Raw genomic sequence first — 17,898 nt, 5'->3', positions numbered from 1 at the left:
GTTAAAATGATGACTGCTTAATCCCTTTGATTTTCTTTTACTAAATAAATATTAATCTACAAATCAATCAGATCCTGTATTATAACACACACAATATACACTAAGAAAGGTTATGTAAATTACACTCAATTTTACAAGCATGCCATTAAGGGAAAGAGCCCCCATGCTTTCCCTTTTCACTACCCAAACCCCCGTTAAATTTGGAAGTTCAAGTTAATAATCCCACTAAATATAAAGCTTAGCTATTGAATCCATATTTCTTTTTTCTCTAAAGAACTTCACTGTATCAATCATTTTACGAATTAATAAATCATATTTACTGTGTTTATTCATATGTCAATACTCCCAATCTGTAAAGCTTTCACCATTTAATCTCTTTAACTCTGACCAAAGTTAGTTTACATTAGATGTTGTTTTAAACTGGCATGGAACTAAATTAAATAAAAGCAGCTAGAAAATTAATCCTAATTATCTTCATGAAAAACAGTGCTGCCTGGATCTGTCACCTGTTCTCACACACTATGAAAGATCATTTGCATTCACAGCTCTTAAGAAAAAATTACAGACATGTAGGGTTTTGCTTCATTAAACTTAGGTCTAATTTAACAAAAATGTAATATTAACATAAGTAAGTATACTAAAAATACTTTAATGATGTAAAATAGAGCAGCATAATCTTCTAAAGTGTGAATTATCACAAGCTTTAGGATTTTACTGAAGTCTGGATGTGCCCTCTGTCAGCATATTTGCAAGGTAACAATGGATAGCAAATGTAACAAATAATGACTAGGGAGTCAGAGTGGCTCTACAGCATTCAACTAATCACTTTGTTGTCTCGAAAAATAACTGTGAAATAAACATTACAGTACTTTTTTGCTTGCATGCTAAAAATGCTGCAATTATCTTTCTAAAAATTACCATGATGCAGGTAGTCAAGCAAACAGTCCAGGTCTTGGGGACACACCACAACTCCAGATAAGTTCAGAAAGACTCTTGATGAAAACAAAACATAAAGAATCTTGCTTTTGAGCAGATTTACAAGACTGCAAGACTCTCCTAATTATGCATCTGGAGGAAAAAAAGGGCTGTGGTATTGTAAATCATGTTAAACATTTAAATATTACTCTGTATTAAAGTCAGCCTGGTCAGTGAAAATACAGGATGTTTTTTAAACAGCTTAGTTATTAATAAAGCACTTTTTTTGAATATTATCATGGCAAATTTGTTTTGTACTGCCAAGATCAGCTGGGCATTTTGTTTTTATTATGCATAGTCTTTTGTCATTTTTTTGTTCTGCAAGTTAATTTGACTGCTGTGCATAAGTGAAGTGAGCAATTCAGTAATTAACTTTGGTGTTTTAAAATGTATGAACTTTAATTAGATTTCATTATAAACAAACAAATGTCAACCATAATTATAAGCTCCTTGGTTTAACCACATATTATCCCTTTTCAAACAAACTTGATGTCAGACAAATTAAAATCAAGCAGCCAGCAATTTTGAGTTGAATTTTACATGATCTGCCAGTAACCTGATTACTTTAACTTCAATATCATTACAGGAAAAGTATTTCAAGAAAAATAATTACAAGAATTCCAACAGGAGACAAGCTTAATTGTATTGATTCAAAAGATGCATGTATATAGGAACCATGCTGAAGGAATAATGTTATCTTAAATCTACAGTTACTATTAAAATTATATTGTCTGGCATGAAAAAGGCAATTTGAGATCAGTGTCTGGAAAAGCAGAGATACAAAACTAACTGAAATAATTATCTTTACGCCATTATACTTTAAGCAACAAAATATCAATGAGGAACAACTTGAAGGCATGAAGGTTTGCAGGTTTATTTACTGACTGGTGTATCTATTAGTACCAGGAACAAGTGGAGCTGTCAGGACATAATGAAGGTAAATGATTAGTTAGCACAGAGACTAAGCTCTTCTTCAATGCAATAAGAGTTAATTAAAGTTTACCACCAAACATCAACCAAAGCAGGATGTTGATCAGGTTTCAGCATTAAGTGCAAACAGACAATGGTTGGCAGCAATTAGTGCAGCTATCAAATGACATACAATTATAATTATACATTTAAAACACCTAAAGGCTTGTGGAATGGAGGGAAGAATCCCATCAGCTTCTTTGACTATGTACAGTCAAAGTGCAGGAAACAGGTATCAGATATATCACTTCAATATTGTAAATCAATAGAATTAAACAAAAAAAAAATGTTGTACAAGCACATTATCTGAAAAAGGACAATCCATTGTACATGAAATGGAAGAAATCTGCAGGCGACTCCTAACAAAGATAAGTACTAGTTAGATTAAATAAATTACTTTACTGCTGCCACTCACACTGACACGCATAAGCAGGGAAGTGTTTGGGGTTTAAAGAGCGATGGCTGCAGCTTTATTACACATTTTTGTGCCAGACTCAAGGTTACCTGGTATCTTTAGTCCCTGTGGTCACATTCACAGCATGAGAAGGCCCAGAAGGACCGCGGGCCCGAAGCCCAAGACCACAAGAGCTGGTTTCACATGCTAGCTGCAAGCCTGCTGTGAGGAAGCCTGGCCTTACCAGCGGCAATTTCCTGGTACCTGAGCCACAGCCTAAGGCTCTGCCACGCATCCCCTCCTCCCCACCCCCTCCAATCAGCTTGTGCGCCAGTTCTGCCTGCTCTCAAACTTATGCCCAAGTTTTGGGAAAGAAATATGAAATGAGAGATTTCCACCACGGACGAACACTGTGCATCGCACAGCAGCAATGCAGACGCGCCAATAATCCAGAGCACGGCCAGGGCCGGGGCCGCCACCGCCACGCTGCTCCCGTTCCGAGGCCTTGCGGAATGGTGGCAGCCACCAGATCGGTGAGACGGCAGAGGCGGTGACAATTTCCTTCTCAGTCTCCCATTAAAACCAAAGGAAAGATGACAAACTTGCAGCAGCACCTTTAATAGCAGCACCAAACAAAGGGAAAAACTGCTCTCAGCCCAGCGCTGACAGCCTGCTGAACGCCCTCAGTGCAGATGTGGGAAGTTAAAACACCCCAGTTCTGTGGATCAAACACACGGGGCATACAGCAAAGCAGGTAAATAGCCATTATTAACTGGTGTACTCCAAGAGACAATTAGCTACACAAATCTAGTATCCAGACAATTCTCAGTAAATGCTCCACACACTGGAGATGGAATAACTTACTCCCACTCGCTCCTCTTGGGCTGGCACAGTGCAGGTAGTGGGATTATCTGGTTAAACATCTACACTATTCCACATCAGCTGAATAGGTCTGGCAAGAAGGATCCCGACCTCAAAGAAACCAAGATCTCTTTAGCGTTTTTATGGACAACGCAGTGGGAAAAGCACCGTGCTCTTCCTAGGTATGTAACAGGAAGCAAGACAAAGCTTTCCAGCAGACAAGTAGCAGGTTTCCAAGAAAGCTAAGCTGTGACAAATTAAAACCTGATGATGAGAGGAGCAAAAGGGTTAGACAGTAGGATTCACTGCCGAAGGATACCACCGAAACCATGAATCTCCCAAGATTAAATAAAAAAGAATGGAAACTGGCTGCCAAAATTATCCAGTTATTGTAATGAATGTGAACAAAACAAAAACATAAATTGTAAGGGATATTAAAACTTTCAGAAGTCTAAAAAATTTGCATTTGCAATCTTGCCAAGGCAGGCATATACAACAGGGTATCCCACATCTGCTTACAGTGATATTCTTCAGAAGCATTTTGCACAGACTAGCCAAAGAAAAGGCTGGCCACCACAAAATCCCAGTCTGGTAATCAGTATGTTTTCATATTATGAATTACCCCCTGAGTAAAGAAGTGTCTACAGCAGGGACACTATCCTTATATTTTATTTGAACTAACCCATGCAAAAAAGTCATCAGCATCAGTCCGTATTTTAATGTTGCATAAATTTCCACTGTGTCAAATTCAGTAAAGCTTCTTTTAAGATTGTAAACACTGTATTTTTAATGCTTTTTTTTAAATTTTATTTTATAAGGAAACCCACATACATATGCAAAATGCATTAGGATGGGTTGTGTCAGTGTGTTGGCTACCAGTTGTGATTTTCACTGGAATGTGCACACGTTCACATTGCTAAAATTATTTTAATAAAATGCTTTACTGCTTTTCATAGTTCCTGGGCTGAAGCCTAGAGCAGTTCTACAGATTTTTTTTTTTTCCCTAACAAACCTCATTTTCCCAACTAATTCTGTTATGCTAGGGATTTGTGCACAGAGTTGGCTAATCCCAGTATTTCCCTAGAGCTGCATCTAAGCTATGGCCCACTCCCAGCACAAAAGTGTCTCCAAAAGCCCTTTCGCCCCCTTCAGCACTGATACACTCATTGGTCCTGACATTTTCACTTCAGCCATGACAAATGAGCTGATGGCTGTGATCAGATTGCACACGAGGACTGCTTTATCAAAGACGTATCATTAACTCTCATCACTGTCTTCCATTATGACTCTTTTGGTCAAATCTGTTGTGAAAATGCAAGCGAGTTTAAAAACATAACCTAAACATAGCAACAAACAAACTTCATTAAAAAGCAGGAAAGAAAACCAGACTCGGACGGGATCAGAGAGAGTCTAGCGTTAACTAAATGTTTCTCTGGGGATTTAAGTAACTGTACTCAACCTCTGCCCCAGTGCAAACATGGTAGTTGACCGTCTTCGAAAGGCCCCTTCCCCCATTGCGGACTGCGAGCACTACTTTGCCTTTTTTAGAGAAACAAAAATATAGCAGCAGCCATCAAATATGTCTAAAAACAAAGTCAACTTTTTTTTTTTCCTTTTTAGTCTCTGAATCACTTCACATTCTGTGTGTCTGCTCTCATCAAAATATGTTTCTCAAATAAATCCCTTAAAGAATATAAAATTTTCATTTGAATCACAGCCATATAATCACACTGTTTTCTGACTCACAATAAAAACACCAACATAAAGCACTGTCTGAAACGGAAATCGCTCAGCTCCCTATGAATACCACAACCTTTCTGTCAAGTTAGAACCTAAGTTCCAGTTACACGGTTCTTGTTACATCTAGAGGGTTTACAAAGTATATATTTGTTGTAACGTATTCTAGCAATTCATCTGAGAATACACATCTAGCAGAGTCAACTGTAACACAACAGATCTTGGGAATGAAGGTCATGCTTTGAGATAAAGTGCTATTCACTTTTGGACCGTGCAAGAAGCTCTTTATTCCTGTTCTTATTGGCATCAGTTCCCCCTTACCAGAGCAACAACAAAGCCAAGTGCTCGTGTGAGGTTTATGAATAAATCAGAGGTGAGCCACTTTAAGTGCTGCCCATGATTTCCTTGTTGACAGTGAGCACTTAAACAGGCTTCTATGACCAGCAACTCCTGGCAAACCTTAATGGCTCCTAATCTGTACCCTGCTTCATTTCAGGAAAGAAACGACCTACCCCACTTTTTCTCAAGTCTTCACCTTTTGGGCAACTACTGTCCCGCCTTTTTAAGAAATTCACATTTGGGGACTGTCCTGTTTCAGTGCCAAGTTTTCACATAACACACAACATAAAAATCACCATTTTCTTCCTTGAAAACAAATGACAGCTAATAAAATATTATTATGCTGTGCAGCCTAAGTAATTCCCAGACAAACCATTACACAATTCAGTGTTTGTTTAAATTGCATAGATTTTTAAATGAACCTAAAATATATGCAGTATATTTGCCTCCAATTATTAAAATTATGTAAAAAATATGCTGAGAGCAGATTCAACCCTTCTGTACAGCTACAGCTGAAATCAGGAATGTTTATAAATCATTACCACTGAACGTGTTTTAAAAATTCAAACAGCCTCAAAATCTATTTTTAAATAATAATAACATTCAAAATCAAACTAATTTCAACAGTAAACTCTGTGCTGGGCCAAACAAATCTGGTCTGGGAACATTAGAATCCAGCTGTGGCATGACACTAGGTGTTCCAGTATGTACGTCTTTGATGCACAAAACCACTCAGAGAGCTACGCTGTTCAACATTAAAGCTGTATCCTGCATGGAGAATAGATTTCAACATGGAACGAAATTCTTCATTTTTAAGTACTCTCTCTCCCTCACAACGCCTCTTCTTCCCCCCGCCCCCCCCTTTTTGACATGTCACCATCTCCAGATGGCTGAATTGACTCTGTAGTAGCTGAGTTATTGTCAGGCTCCCAGTTTCTGCTATATTTAAATACTAACATTTTTTTACTCTGCTAGTCTCCTGTTGCCTTTCCACCCACTCAGGAAAAAGCTGTGATTTCAGTGAGCGTTCCCCCCGGGGCCAGGGGGCGGCTGCCTGGCAGCGCTGACCTGCCGCTGCTGGAATTGCGGCGGGTGCCTCAGCAGATGACGCTCTTCTGTGCAAGGGCCTGATCCAAACCTGGAGAAATCGATGAGGCAGCACTGGACTTCGGAACAGGCCCTCAGTCAAAACTGGAAACTGCAAAAATGCTGCAGAAAGCACCCATCAAGTGAGAGAGAAGTCCACAGGCCAGACCAGTTAAGACTCAAAACTCCAGCGATGCCTTTCACCGGAACCGAAACGTCTGTCCCAGTGCACTGCAGATGACTCAGTGAGAAATCATATTTTTCTTCCCTACAGAAACCAGTTGCTCCCGCTGGAAAAACTCCCAAAGCACATTGCTTTGTTTTAGCAGAGTGGCTCGTGCTTTTGTGTGCATGGGGTGGCACTTCCCACCCCTGAGATAACTGCACTGCAATGGCAAAAAATTCTTTTTTTTTTGTGAACAGTTTGTGAAAACTCAAAGGAACTGAGGGATTGAGGGATGACATATGCCATATAACTAAATAATTTATTTCAGAAATGTTACGTTTTCTTTAATTTAAACCCTTGGTGCTGTAAACAAAATCAATAACTGTATTTCAATTTAAAAAAAACAAAACAACAAAACAGAAAAGGACCTGAGTAAAACCCACAGGAATACAGGAATAAATTCCCTGTTTAAGGAGCTACTTTTCAGTCAGAACCTTATTTTCTGGAGTGGGGAAGGCATGGGAAGTATTAGGTGGTAAACAAGGAGAATCTTAATTAAAGGTGGACAGCCATAGTTTCTCAAACAGGCAAACCACCTGCATTTGAAAACATCATGTAACACCTGGCAAATCCAAGGATATTTTTTCCCCTCTCTGGCTATGAAAGCTCTGGTCCTCTGAATACCAAAAATCAAAGGAAGAGATAGACAGAAGTAATGTTTTTGCCATGAAAAAGAGATTATTCTTATCTGTTACACTACCATCTTCTGAGACAAGTGTGGAAACAACTGGGATTATTCCAGGTTTCCATCAATGCCCCAAACACTGGAGCACTACCAGTGACAGGTGCCTTGTCATCTCAGATTAGGTGAATTTATAAGGCAGCCTCAGTGTCAAAACAGGGAGGAGCAAGCCTTCAGCAGCCGCCTCTCACAGACCCTCAGCTCTGCTGTTACCTGGTAAAAGGAAGAGAACTGCCCCCCCCCCCCGCCAAGCCTCTCTGGAAAACCTCTTATTTACAGACCTTCTGGTGCCTTCCTTAAAAATGGAAATGGTAACCCAAAAAGAGGGGACAAAACCTTTCGAATTTGATTTTATAGGATTATTGTCGAGTGGTAACTACAGGCCTGATCCTTTTTCCACTAATATCAAAACTGTCTGTCTTGCCAGTTTTACATCCATATTATTCCTCTAATTTCAGGGCAGTAAATGTTAATTTAGTTTAGGGTGAATGGGAAGAATACAGTTCTTTTTGTCGTTTTGTTACATGTGTCATAGGCACACATCAAGACAGGCCTCTTGTATGTATTTCTTTGTTGCAGAAACAGAATGTATATCTATTTAAATGCAGTTTTAAATGTATATCCAGTGTGCACATCGCTTGTTCTGCAGACACTGCTGCAGCCTATATGGTAAATGTTTGTTTTCAAAGTCACCATGGTCTTTCACGTAAATACAGCCTTTAGTTTGTGAACTATTGACCTGAAGGACCATAACACCTTCTTAGGAGCTGGGATAACTGATCAGATCACCGTGAGTATTAAAAGTCTGCTAGATTTATCTGTAAAGAGATCCCAGTTTATGTGTGTCTTTAAATTTTTTCTCAAAAATAAAAAAAACAAATTAAATATAATTCAGACACATTACAATCTAAATATATATATATATATATATATTTATATATCAGTTTTCTTTTTTTTAATTGAGAGCCGATTCTGAGTAATGTGAACATAACACAGAGGGTCTTGATATAGGAAACTTTTATTTTGACCTTATAACTTAGTTAAACCATTCCTCAGAATGTTTTTTTTAAGCTGAAAATGTAATTCCTCAACAAGTCTGCCATATTTCAGGCTTGCGCAGACTTTTCTGGTTGCTTTAGAACACAGCAAAAATTGCAATAATAATGAAAATACTGGTATAAAACTGCTATAGAGTGACTATTAAAAAGTAATAGAGTGGCATGTATTATACGCTCAACTTCCTGCTTTTATTTATGCAAAACAAGTTCATCTCGACAGGTCTGCAAAATCCTGCTATCAATACGTGTATTTATTACCCCTTTCAAAAACAACAACAAATCTCAACTACCAAACAAAACCTACTAGGTTTGTTACACCTATTCGGTAAAAGCAGCTCATACATGTCTCAGTTTCTCCTATCAGTGCATCTGTTCACATAAACATATTTTGTGTTACATCTTATTCTTTAAAATCCTGAATCTCAGAATCTTGGTGTGCTGGGATTCTGCCCATTCAGAAAGAATGCAGACATCACATAAGTTATTATTAACCCATGTGTTATCCAGTTCTACAGTGGCTGGAACTTTGCCAGAGACAACACATGGTGCTTGGTTAACAATATTTTAAAATACAAATTAATTTATTTTTTAATTAACACATTTTGCTTATAGAAATACACTAATAAGCTCTTCCCAGAATGAAAGGCATACCCTTAGCATATTCCTTTCAAAGAAGTTTTAAGAAATTTCATATAGCAAGCAGCAAAACATTCTAAAACCCTCCAGAAGGTCTTTATCTTTGAAAAAAGAGATTTTTTTTGCAACTATTCTTCCCAAGCACTGTCTGCATTTACAGTTTTGGTTCATTTATCCATAAGCAATCCTAATTTCTTAGAGGCATCCCCAATGTTTAAATATTATCAGATCAAGCCCAATACTGAACTAACAGACATTAACAAATAAATGTTCTGCAAACTGGAAAAAAATCCCTGAAACAAGTTAATATTTAGTCTGACTACCAAGAGTTTTCCACAGTAGCTCTAAATCAGTAATTATGTTGACCTGATAAAAAAGAGAGCCTATTTAATATGCACACATACAAATAATTATTCACACTGCATTTGATTTACATACACACAAAAGAACCACTTCCCACTTTCAAAAGTGGCTCAACACTTATGGTATTTTAACTGCCCTAATTACTGTTGAGAGAACATAATTAGAAGCACTGATCACATTGTCAACAGCTAACCAGTTGCAGCCCTGGCTGGGGGCCTGATCCTGCACTGGCTGGAGGCAGAAGGGGCCAGCACTGATTGCAGGAGGAGGCCAGGGCCCTTCTCGCCACCTGAATCTACAGGAATCCAAATGTTTTAACCAAACTGAGTATGCTGACACAGTCACACTGAACACGCCGCTCCTTACGTGCATGTATCAATTGCTATTTCGGTAAGCTTTCTCTGTTTTCAAAGGCGAGCAAATAGAGTAATTTTTTCCCCAGCAAGGCTCCTGTACCACTTAAACACTTAGCACTGAGTCAGAATTCATAACTTTTTCCAAAGGAGAAACAGTTTAATAATTAAAACAGATATTGACTAAACCCTGCTTCCTTGAATACCAAACTTTTATTAGATTATTATGTGTTGATGCATAATTTCCATTGGCAACTTTTAAAGTAGCTCCTTCCCTCCCTGCCGGCCCCTGTCCTCCCTCCTTCTTTCCCCCAAGCAAAGTGCTGGGAATCCTTGATACCCAATAGTCAATATTTGGTTTGCCTGTCATGTTCCTGGAGCTCCCCTCCATAACAAACCTGCGTTTCTTATCCTTTCGCTCCACTACTCTCGTACGTGTTACTTCTCATGATGATGTAAATTCAGGGCATCTTAGCAATTTGCTAAAATCTGAGCTTCTGCTTGTTTTCTCAAGTCTTGGACAAACATAACTTTGGGGAGAGCTGAACGTAGGCATAAAGAAAGAGGAGCCTGCATTTTCATCTTCCTTTCATCTCAGTCATTCAGTCAACCATTCAGTGCCCTATTCAACAGAGCTTTTCATTATGCAAAAAAATGCTAATCCTTTTCCGATGCTTTCACACTTGTATAAACCCCCATTCCTTCAACTGAAAAGCAATTATATCAGTTTACCTTTCTGTCAAAAACAGGATTAATATTCCAATACTAGAATCTCCTTTATTTTCCTATCTTTTGCTTTAGGAAACTAGAGATTATTAGTGGCGGTATTCCTTAGAGCAAGAATACATTATTTTAAATATGATTATTTTAGCCAAAGCACGAGGGGGGAGGGGGAGGGAGATAAAAAAACTTCAGTTGCTGCGGAAACTCTTTTCAGTGACAGAACTGACCTTCCCTTTACAGAGGCCTGAATAGAATGAGCCTCACTCTGGTCTATTAATCAGAAACAAATTATGAAAGAATGTGGCTGGACTGGTTGACACTATCCTGTCTTGGGAGACTCAGTAACAGCCTAGTAACAATGTCCTCTTCATGGGTAATGAACAGCCATGACAAATGGGGCAGAGAAACTATTTATTTGCATATGCAAATTCTCACACAAGGGAAACATGTACAAACAAGTGTCATTGTAAGGTGGATTAGGCAAACAACGCTTTCTTTTTAGGACACTCTGCAGCCCAGAACATTAGTCAGCACAATTAAACCAGTCTCCATGGAGACTAATGAAATTTCACCATGGTATGAGTTAAATTAGATAGCTAGTTATGTGTTTTCACAATCCAACTTGAAATCCATTATTGTTTCAGAACAATACAGCAATTGTGCCTGGCTGATCTTTGCCAGCTCAACAAGCTCCTAAGTTGACAATTTGCATATGTTAATATAATTAAGCACTAATTACATGAAACTTGTACATATTCACATGCACTTTCCCTGGGCGCTTCTCAGTTTGAACCTTGGCCAAGTCTTTAACCCTTTGAATGAATTTGGAGTAGCAAAGCTCTGCCTTCTGGGTACAGCCCCAAGGCAGATGCAGAAAAGCTCTTCATTTATAAACACAAAGCTTAACCTGGCTTCTCATATTTCTATCAACAGGCTAGAAAACATTTTTGTATGTGGTGGGCTAGGAGAAAGGCCAAGAGGTGGAGGGAGCTGGATTGGAAGTACTTTAGAGACCCAGCTCTGGTGACCTTTTTGCATACAAAAACACAAATATTTACCCACCTAACAGGTCACAAACACATGTATTGCCATTGTCACAGGTCTTCAAGACTCGAATTGTCAAAAACTAGACTAGGTTTTATGTCAGTGCTCTCAGATCCACAAAAATGGGATCGAGAAAAGGAAAAAAGAGCAAGCAGTAACTAATGAGCTTTACATAAATATATGCAGAGGCAATTAAGCAGTGTTAATTACTATGACAGCAGTTAATTGAATATAATTAGATATTTTAAGCTACTGACTAAGGCATAGTTAAGATTAATTTTATTGAGATTAATTGTAAATAAGAATAGATTAACTGTGTTTTGACAGGCATAAAAAGTAGATCTGCAAATTAACTAGGAGAGCAGAAACTAGCACAAAAATCATATATTATCTTAATGTCACACCTCAGAATCATCTGCTCAATAAACATGACTTTTCAAACCCAAACAGACAGGAATCTTGAAGAAAAACAAACAGCTTGCAGAGATTAAAGAGCCTTTTGTCCTTTTTCATGTGCATTTCTTTTAGCAGACTAAATTAAGCGAGTCTGGTGTACGTTTTTAGGAAGGAACATTTCACACTGAATGGAAAAAATGTTCTATCACATATGAAATTCATGCAGCTGTGCAGAACCTAGTCCAGATGGTCTAAGACTATAAAACAACACTAAATGATAGACAGTAGGGCCTTCCCAAGATTATGTGATAAAGTCACAACCTCCTATTTTGACTTAAATTTTCTCTCATGTATTGTTTCCTTCCAGATCAGATAGCTCCATTTTAATTTTTAACTAATCCTGAATATTTAATGGAAACTCTCAATAAACACTACTGATATGCACATGAGCATAAATCATAAAATATTTGCAAAACGCCCCTTATCTTCATAAAAACAATGCTGAATTCGAAGTCTCCTGGTTCTCCCACAATACTAAATTGTTCACACCACTTAGCTTAAAGAGGTAAAAATGCCTGGGTTTAAATATGCTTCAAAAACACACCAAAACACATTCTACCAGCAGATTAATTCATGCATGCTGCTTAAGAAAATTAACAACAAGGCTGAAGAATGCTGAACAAATCACTAATAAGAAAGGAGCTTCAATTGATTTTGAAATAAGTCAATAGGTGATTAACACAATATTTTTAAAGCAGTAGAATGTATATATATTATATAAGCATATCTATTATATTTTCAATACCTTTTTAGCTCTTAATCGAACAAGGGCTTTACAACAGTGAGCATGTCCCTATATTGACTATCAACTTCTTTGGAATGCCTTTAGTCTTTTATAACGAAAATCCAAAAAATGGTCTGTGAAACAAGGCTACGACAAGCCATTCTGCAGTGAAAGATTTTAAATCATCCAGCCTCTTCTAATAGACTTGAGACTTATTGAGGTAGAAACCATAAAAAATGAAGAAGGGAAATTTAATCCCTGAAATATTGATTTGCACATTAATATCATATAGGCAGAGGGCAATTTGGCTTCATGGAAATGACACATTGTCGACCCTTGGTGAAGTCAGAGCCAATCTAACTGCTGAACATGTCTGAATCTCAAGAGTTATTAAGGGCTTCCCTTCTTGCCTTTATGACTTTTCTTCAGCCTACCAATGCAATCTTAAATGTATTATCTTTAAGAAATAATTGTAAAACCTCAGGGGTTTTCCAGTTAATGGAAGGGAGGCTAAACCACATCAGATTCTGAAATGCAACATTAAACCCTTGCAATCAACAAAACCACCTCAATTCTCATCCATCCAGTGCAGGATCTAATATTGTTATTAGAGATAATCAAATTTCATTGTGTAAATTTAGGCTCATGGTCAGAATGGAAGCAGTAAATTCTGCAATATTAAACAGTGATTTTTCTCAGCCTCCTTTATATGTTCTTTGATGGTGCACTATCTTCACAAATAAACCTAAACTATTCAAAAATCAAGGTACACATCTGTCGCCCTATTCTGAAAGATGCACACAATGTCTTTTGCCATCTCCACAGCCTTCCTTTAGTTTTAACTTGATCTAGCGGATAAGTTCCATTTTAGAGAATAATAAAGCAGTACCACTGCATAAACCAAACAGCAGGTACTATTACTGTGACTTACACAGATGGTTTACCTGACCTTTCTTTGTTCCTTGGGTAGGTTTCACTTTTGCAGATTTACGACTTTTCCTTCTATATTTCACTGACCCTCTATGTTCATTATCATAAAAACGAAAACTATTGAATACATGTTTATGTTGGCAAAGTCCAAAAAGCCCACAACTAAAGGATAAAGAGATGCTACAATGCACTGTGTGCATCTCTAGATCGTACACTATAAATATTCAAGCACAGATAACACGAATAACTGAATAATCCTGGTGAGCCTCAGCTCTGGAGCCAGGTGCAAGAGGTTAAAACAGCTGGCTAGCCATCTTTTATTTTGTGTGCCTTCCTACCGGCTGAAACCGCAAACCCTGAAAACTAGCAGATATTCCCTCAAGGTTGATAGTCTAATTTTTTTCATTTCAACCAGTTTAGTAGGATCCCCCAGTAGAGAAAAGACAGAAACTCCTTAAATACAGGCAGTTGAATAGGAAGTGGAGCAATGATGATTAAGGCTCTTCCCCCCCACACACCCCCCAACCTTCAACCCCCCGTTTATTTCCACGATCTTCTTTGTGCACCTTCCCATCCAAACGTTTGTATTCCTTATTTCAAAGAAAAGCACTCTGGATCGTTCTGTCAGTTTTGCCAGTAAATATAAAGTAAAACAAGTGTTGATGGCACTGAGAGTGTTACATACCCAGGCTGTGTTTTTGCATTGCTCTCAATGGAAGCGATCGATGCCCATGTCACAGTCGCGTCCCAATCGCAGCCAAGTCTCTGCCTCAATCTAACCAACAACAGGCAGGGCTGCAAAGGCTTCTCACTACCTCTTCCATCCATCCACCACCAAACTAAAAATATAATGCTACATATGATCTTTTTAAACACTCCATCATCGCTCCTAAGGATCGAGCCACTGCAAATCCAGGGGAAACACGATTGAAAAAAAAAAATACACCATCAAAAAAAAAACACCCTCACAGCAGCCACCCCAAAAGCACCCGAGCCCTCTCTTTCCACTCTCGCTCTCCTCCTGCCAACTACATAATCCTTGATAAAACCGAAGCAAGGCTAATAAAAGAAAATTTAAAAAAAAAAAAAAAAAAAAAAAAAAAAAGAGGACGGAATGGAGCCGAGGAAATGCAACTGTCAGAAAACGGGATGGTCAGACTTCCTGAGTGAACCTGCCTGTGTCTGGCTTAATGTAAATCTCCACCATCTTCAGCCTGGCAAGTTGTCTTTTGGTTGGGCTTTTTTTTTTTTTTTTGGTGGGGAGGGGGGTGTTATGTTTGCGATCTCTGCCTTGGTACCTAAGGAGGAAGAGGAGGAGGAGGAGGGTGTGTTACTGAATGGTGGCTAAAGCCTCCTCGGGACGGCGCTGAGGTGAAACAGGCTGAACCCGACTGATGTGGCTCCTCTCTCGGTTGGACCCAGTGCCCTAAGCAGCCGATGAGAGACCCCCGGCCGCCCGGCTCGCAGGTAACAAAAGAAATACCAACCCGTGTGTTTTCTGCTGCCGCTGCTGGGGAGGCTGTGGGGGTGGGGGGGCGAAGAAGATGCAGCAGGGGAGGAGTGGAGGGGAACCGCCGTAAGTTGGCATCGGATGGGGGTAAAGTTTATTAGCAATTTTGTAGGAAATTTCATGTCAGGAAAGACGGGGAAGCAGGGACGCGTCTGCCATTAGCCGCCGTGATGGGAAGGGATGCACTTGATTCTGGCACGAGCAGTTAGAGCAGGAACCAAACTGCGGCTCGCTGCCTATGAGCTTTTTTTTTTTTTTTTTTTTTAAACCCCCTTACCCCCCTTTAAAAAAAAAAAAAAAAAAAAAAAAAAGGGACGCCTGTCCCGCAAAACAACTACCACCCCCTTTCAAAAAATCTCAGAAAGGCTTCGTTGAAAGCAGTCCCCGACCCTGCCCGCGAGAGCCTTTCCTACGGAGCGGCGCGGCGCGGCGCGGCGCGGCACGGCACGGCACGGCGGGGATGCCGCGAGCTCCGCCGGCAGCCGACCGCAGGCAGCGGCAGCCGCGCATCCCCACATCCCCGCCAGCGGTGCCGAGCCGAGCCCAGCCGAGCCGGGCCGGGCCGGGCCGGGCCGGGCCGCCTCCCCGTGCCGCGCGGCGAAACTGACAGAGCCGCAGAGCGCGCTCCTAACGGGCTCCGCTTCCTCCTGCTGCCAGAGCCGGCAGCCAGCAGCGCGATCGCCCTGCGCGCACACACACACACACACACACACACACACACACACACGCCCGCACGGCCACCCTGCCTCTGCTCCTGAGAAACCTACCTGCAAAAGAAAGGGGGGCAAAAGGAGTGGGGGGAGAGGGGAAAAAGCACCCCACAACCTTCTCCTGTACACACGCACGCAGTCAGGGTCCCCATTGCCCTGCTGGCATCCCCCCCCTCGCCCGAAAGCGAAAGTTTGAGAGGCCGAGGGGGGTGGAGATGAGGAGGATAGGCAAGGAGGGTGGGAAAGCAGAATGTGCCTTCAAAAGGCTCCTCAAAGTTTTGGGGGGACCGAGCTGCGAAAGAAGAGTGCGAGCTCTAAAGGGGCTGGCAAGGGATGACTTCTGACAGCCGTAACGTCTTTCCTAATCTGACAGTATTCACCCCCTCCCCGACCTCCCTAGAAAAAAAGAGCGAAATAAAAAGTGGGGGGCATCCCCCGAACCTCTTCTGAAAAGCGAGCAGGGTCCTCCACTTAATCTGAAAGTTACAGCCCGAAAGAGGGGAAAAAAAAAAAAAAAAAAAAAAAAAAAAAAAAAAAACCCACAACCCCAAACCAAAACAACAACAACAACAAAAAAAATACACTAACAAAACGTAACCCCCGGAATAAAAGAGAAAGGCAGTAAGAGAAAGAAAGAAGGGAGAGAGAAAAAGCAGCCCCTCCTTCCGAAATGAGAGCAAATACTGTACCTAAAAGTGGGGAAACAGGCAGAAAAAGGGGGGAGAGAGAGGGGAGAGGTACATGGGATCTGGGGATGTGAGTGTGTGTGTGTGTATGTGAGAGAGAGAGAAAGAGGGACAGAGAGAGGGGGAGAGAGAGAGAGAGCGAGAGCGAAATATCAAAGATTGTGCAAGATCAGCCTGGAAAGATAATCGATACTCGACCTAAATTTAACACAAACTACTCAATAAAAGTTAAAGAAAAAACTTACTTTCCATTTCCCCTCGCAGTTCCTACTGGATCTTCGCCTCTCTTTTTTGTTTTGCTTTATTTACTTAACAGCTGATCACATCCAAGTAAACGAGAGAAGGTTCATTAAAAAAATAATAAAAAAAAAATAATCCTCCAACTTTATTGGGTGAAAATAAAAATGATTGAGCAAGAAGTGGGGGGCATGGAGCGGTCCTTTGGGGTCCGGGAGTTGTTAAAGCATGTGCCGACCGCGGTCTCGCTGTTTGGTTGTGAAGGGGTTGGGAAAAGGAGGAAAGGAAATGAAAATCCGATATGTCTTTATTCTGCTAATTATTATCGTTTTAGCCCTGTTTAAAAAAATGGCTGATTAAGTTGAGTGCGCATGTCTTTGTGTGTCTATTCCCGATATGCACTCTGGGAATGAGAGAGAGAGAGAGAGAGAGAGAGAGAGGGAGAGAGAGAGGGGGGAGAGAGAGAGAGAGAGGAGAGAGAGTAAAGAGAGCGAGGGAGAGGGAGAGCGAGGGAGAGGAGAGGGAAGAGGAGAGGGAGAGGTGTAATTAGTGAGGTGATCAACATTCTCCGGGCTGCAAATGACGCGCAGCCCCGGAGCCGGAGGAGCCGGAGCTGCCGCGGCTGGCGGGGGCTCGCCGGGGCTGCGGGAGCCACAGAGCCAGCCCAGAGAAGAAGGGGCAGCAGAAGGGAGCTCATGGATACAAACACAAGTCTGCAAACTTCATTAGTAACACAGACACACACGCACAGGCACACAAAGTAGATGGCTAGGGAAAATTAAAAAAAAAATAATACTAAAAGAAAAAAAGGAGGGTGGCAGACTTGCTCTTTTAACTGTTTGGAAACTTAAAAAGAAACGGGTCCAAATTAATTATTGCATCAGGGAAATATTTCTGTCTGTCTGTCTGTTAATCTCTTACATTTTCTCTCTTTTAATGGGGGTTTAATGAAAAAAAATTACATCCCGTTTTTTCAATGGGCTAATGAATGTATGACACATCTGCAAAAGGAAAGGTAATATATCTAGGATAGGGAACAACTACCTATTCAGAGATAAAGATGGATTTATTTACACATGTGCACACAAATGCACACATGTGCACACACATCCTACATCGTATTTACACATATGCACATACACTCAACACACACACAGTCACACAAAACACAGCACACTTTATTTGTTGGCCACCATGTA

General features: G+C 40.4%; 1 protein-coding gene across 1 annotated transcript in view; it reads right to left on the bottom strand.

Annotated features, from left to right (window-relative positions):
- ZFHX4 (zinc finger homeobox 4) overlaps positions 1-17,086 on the bottom strand; it is a 149,958-nt gene extending 132,872 nt beyond the window's left edge. The window contains exon 1 of the mRNA XM_041412881.1: positions 16,708-17,086. The gene's annotated coding sequence lies outside the window, so the exon portion shown is untranslated. The remainder of the gene's footprint in view (positions 1-16,707) is intronic.
- Positions 17,087-17,898: the final 812 nt, after the last annotated feature.

Source organism: Onychostruthus taczanowskii, unplaced genomic scaffold (assembly GCF_017590055.1).
Source record: "Onychostruthus taczanowskii isolate IOZ18803 unplaced genomic scaffold, ASM1759005v1 scaffold4, whole genome shotgun sequence".
NCBI lineage: Eukaryota > Metazoa > Chordata > Aves > Passeriformes > Passeridae > Onychostruthus > Onychostruthus taczanowskii.
This window is presented reverse-complemented; position numbering and strand designations above follow the sequence as displayed.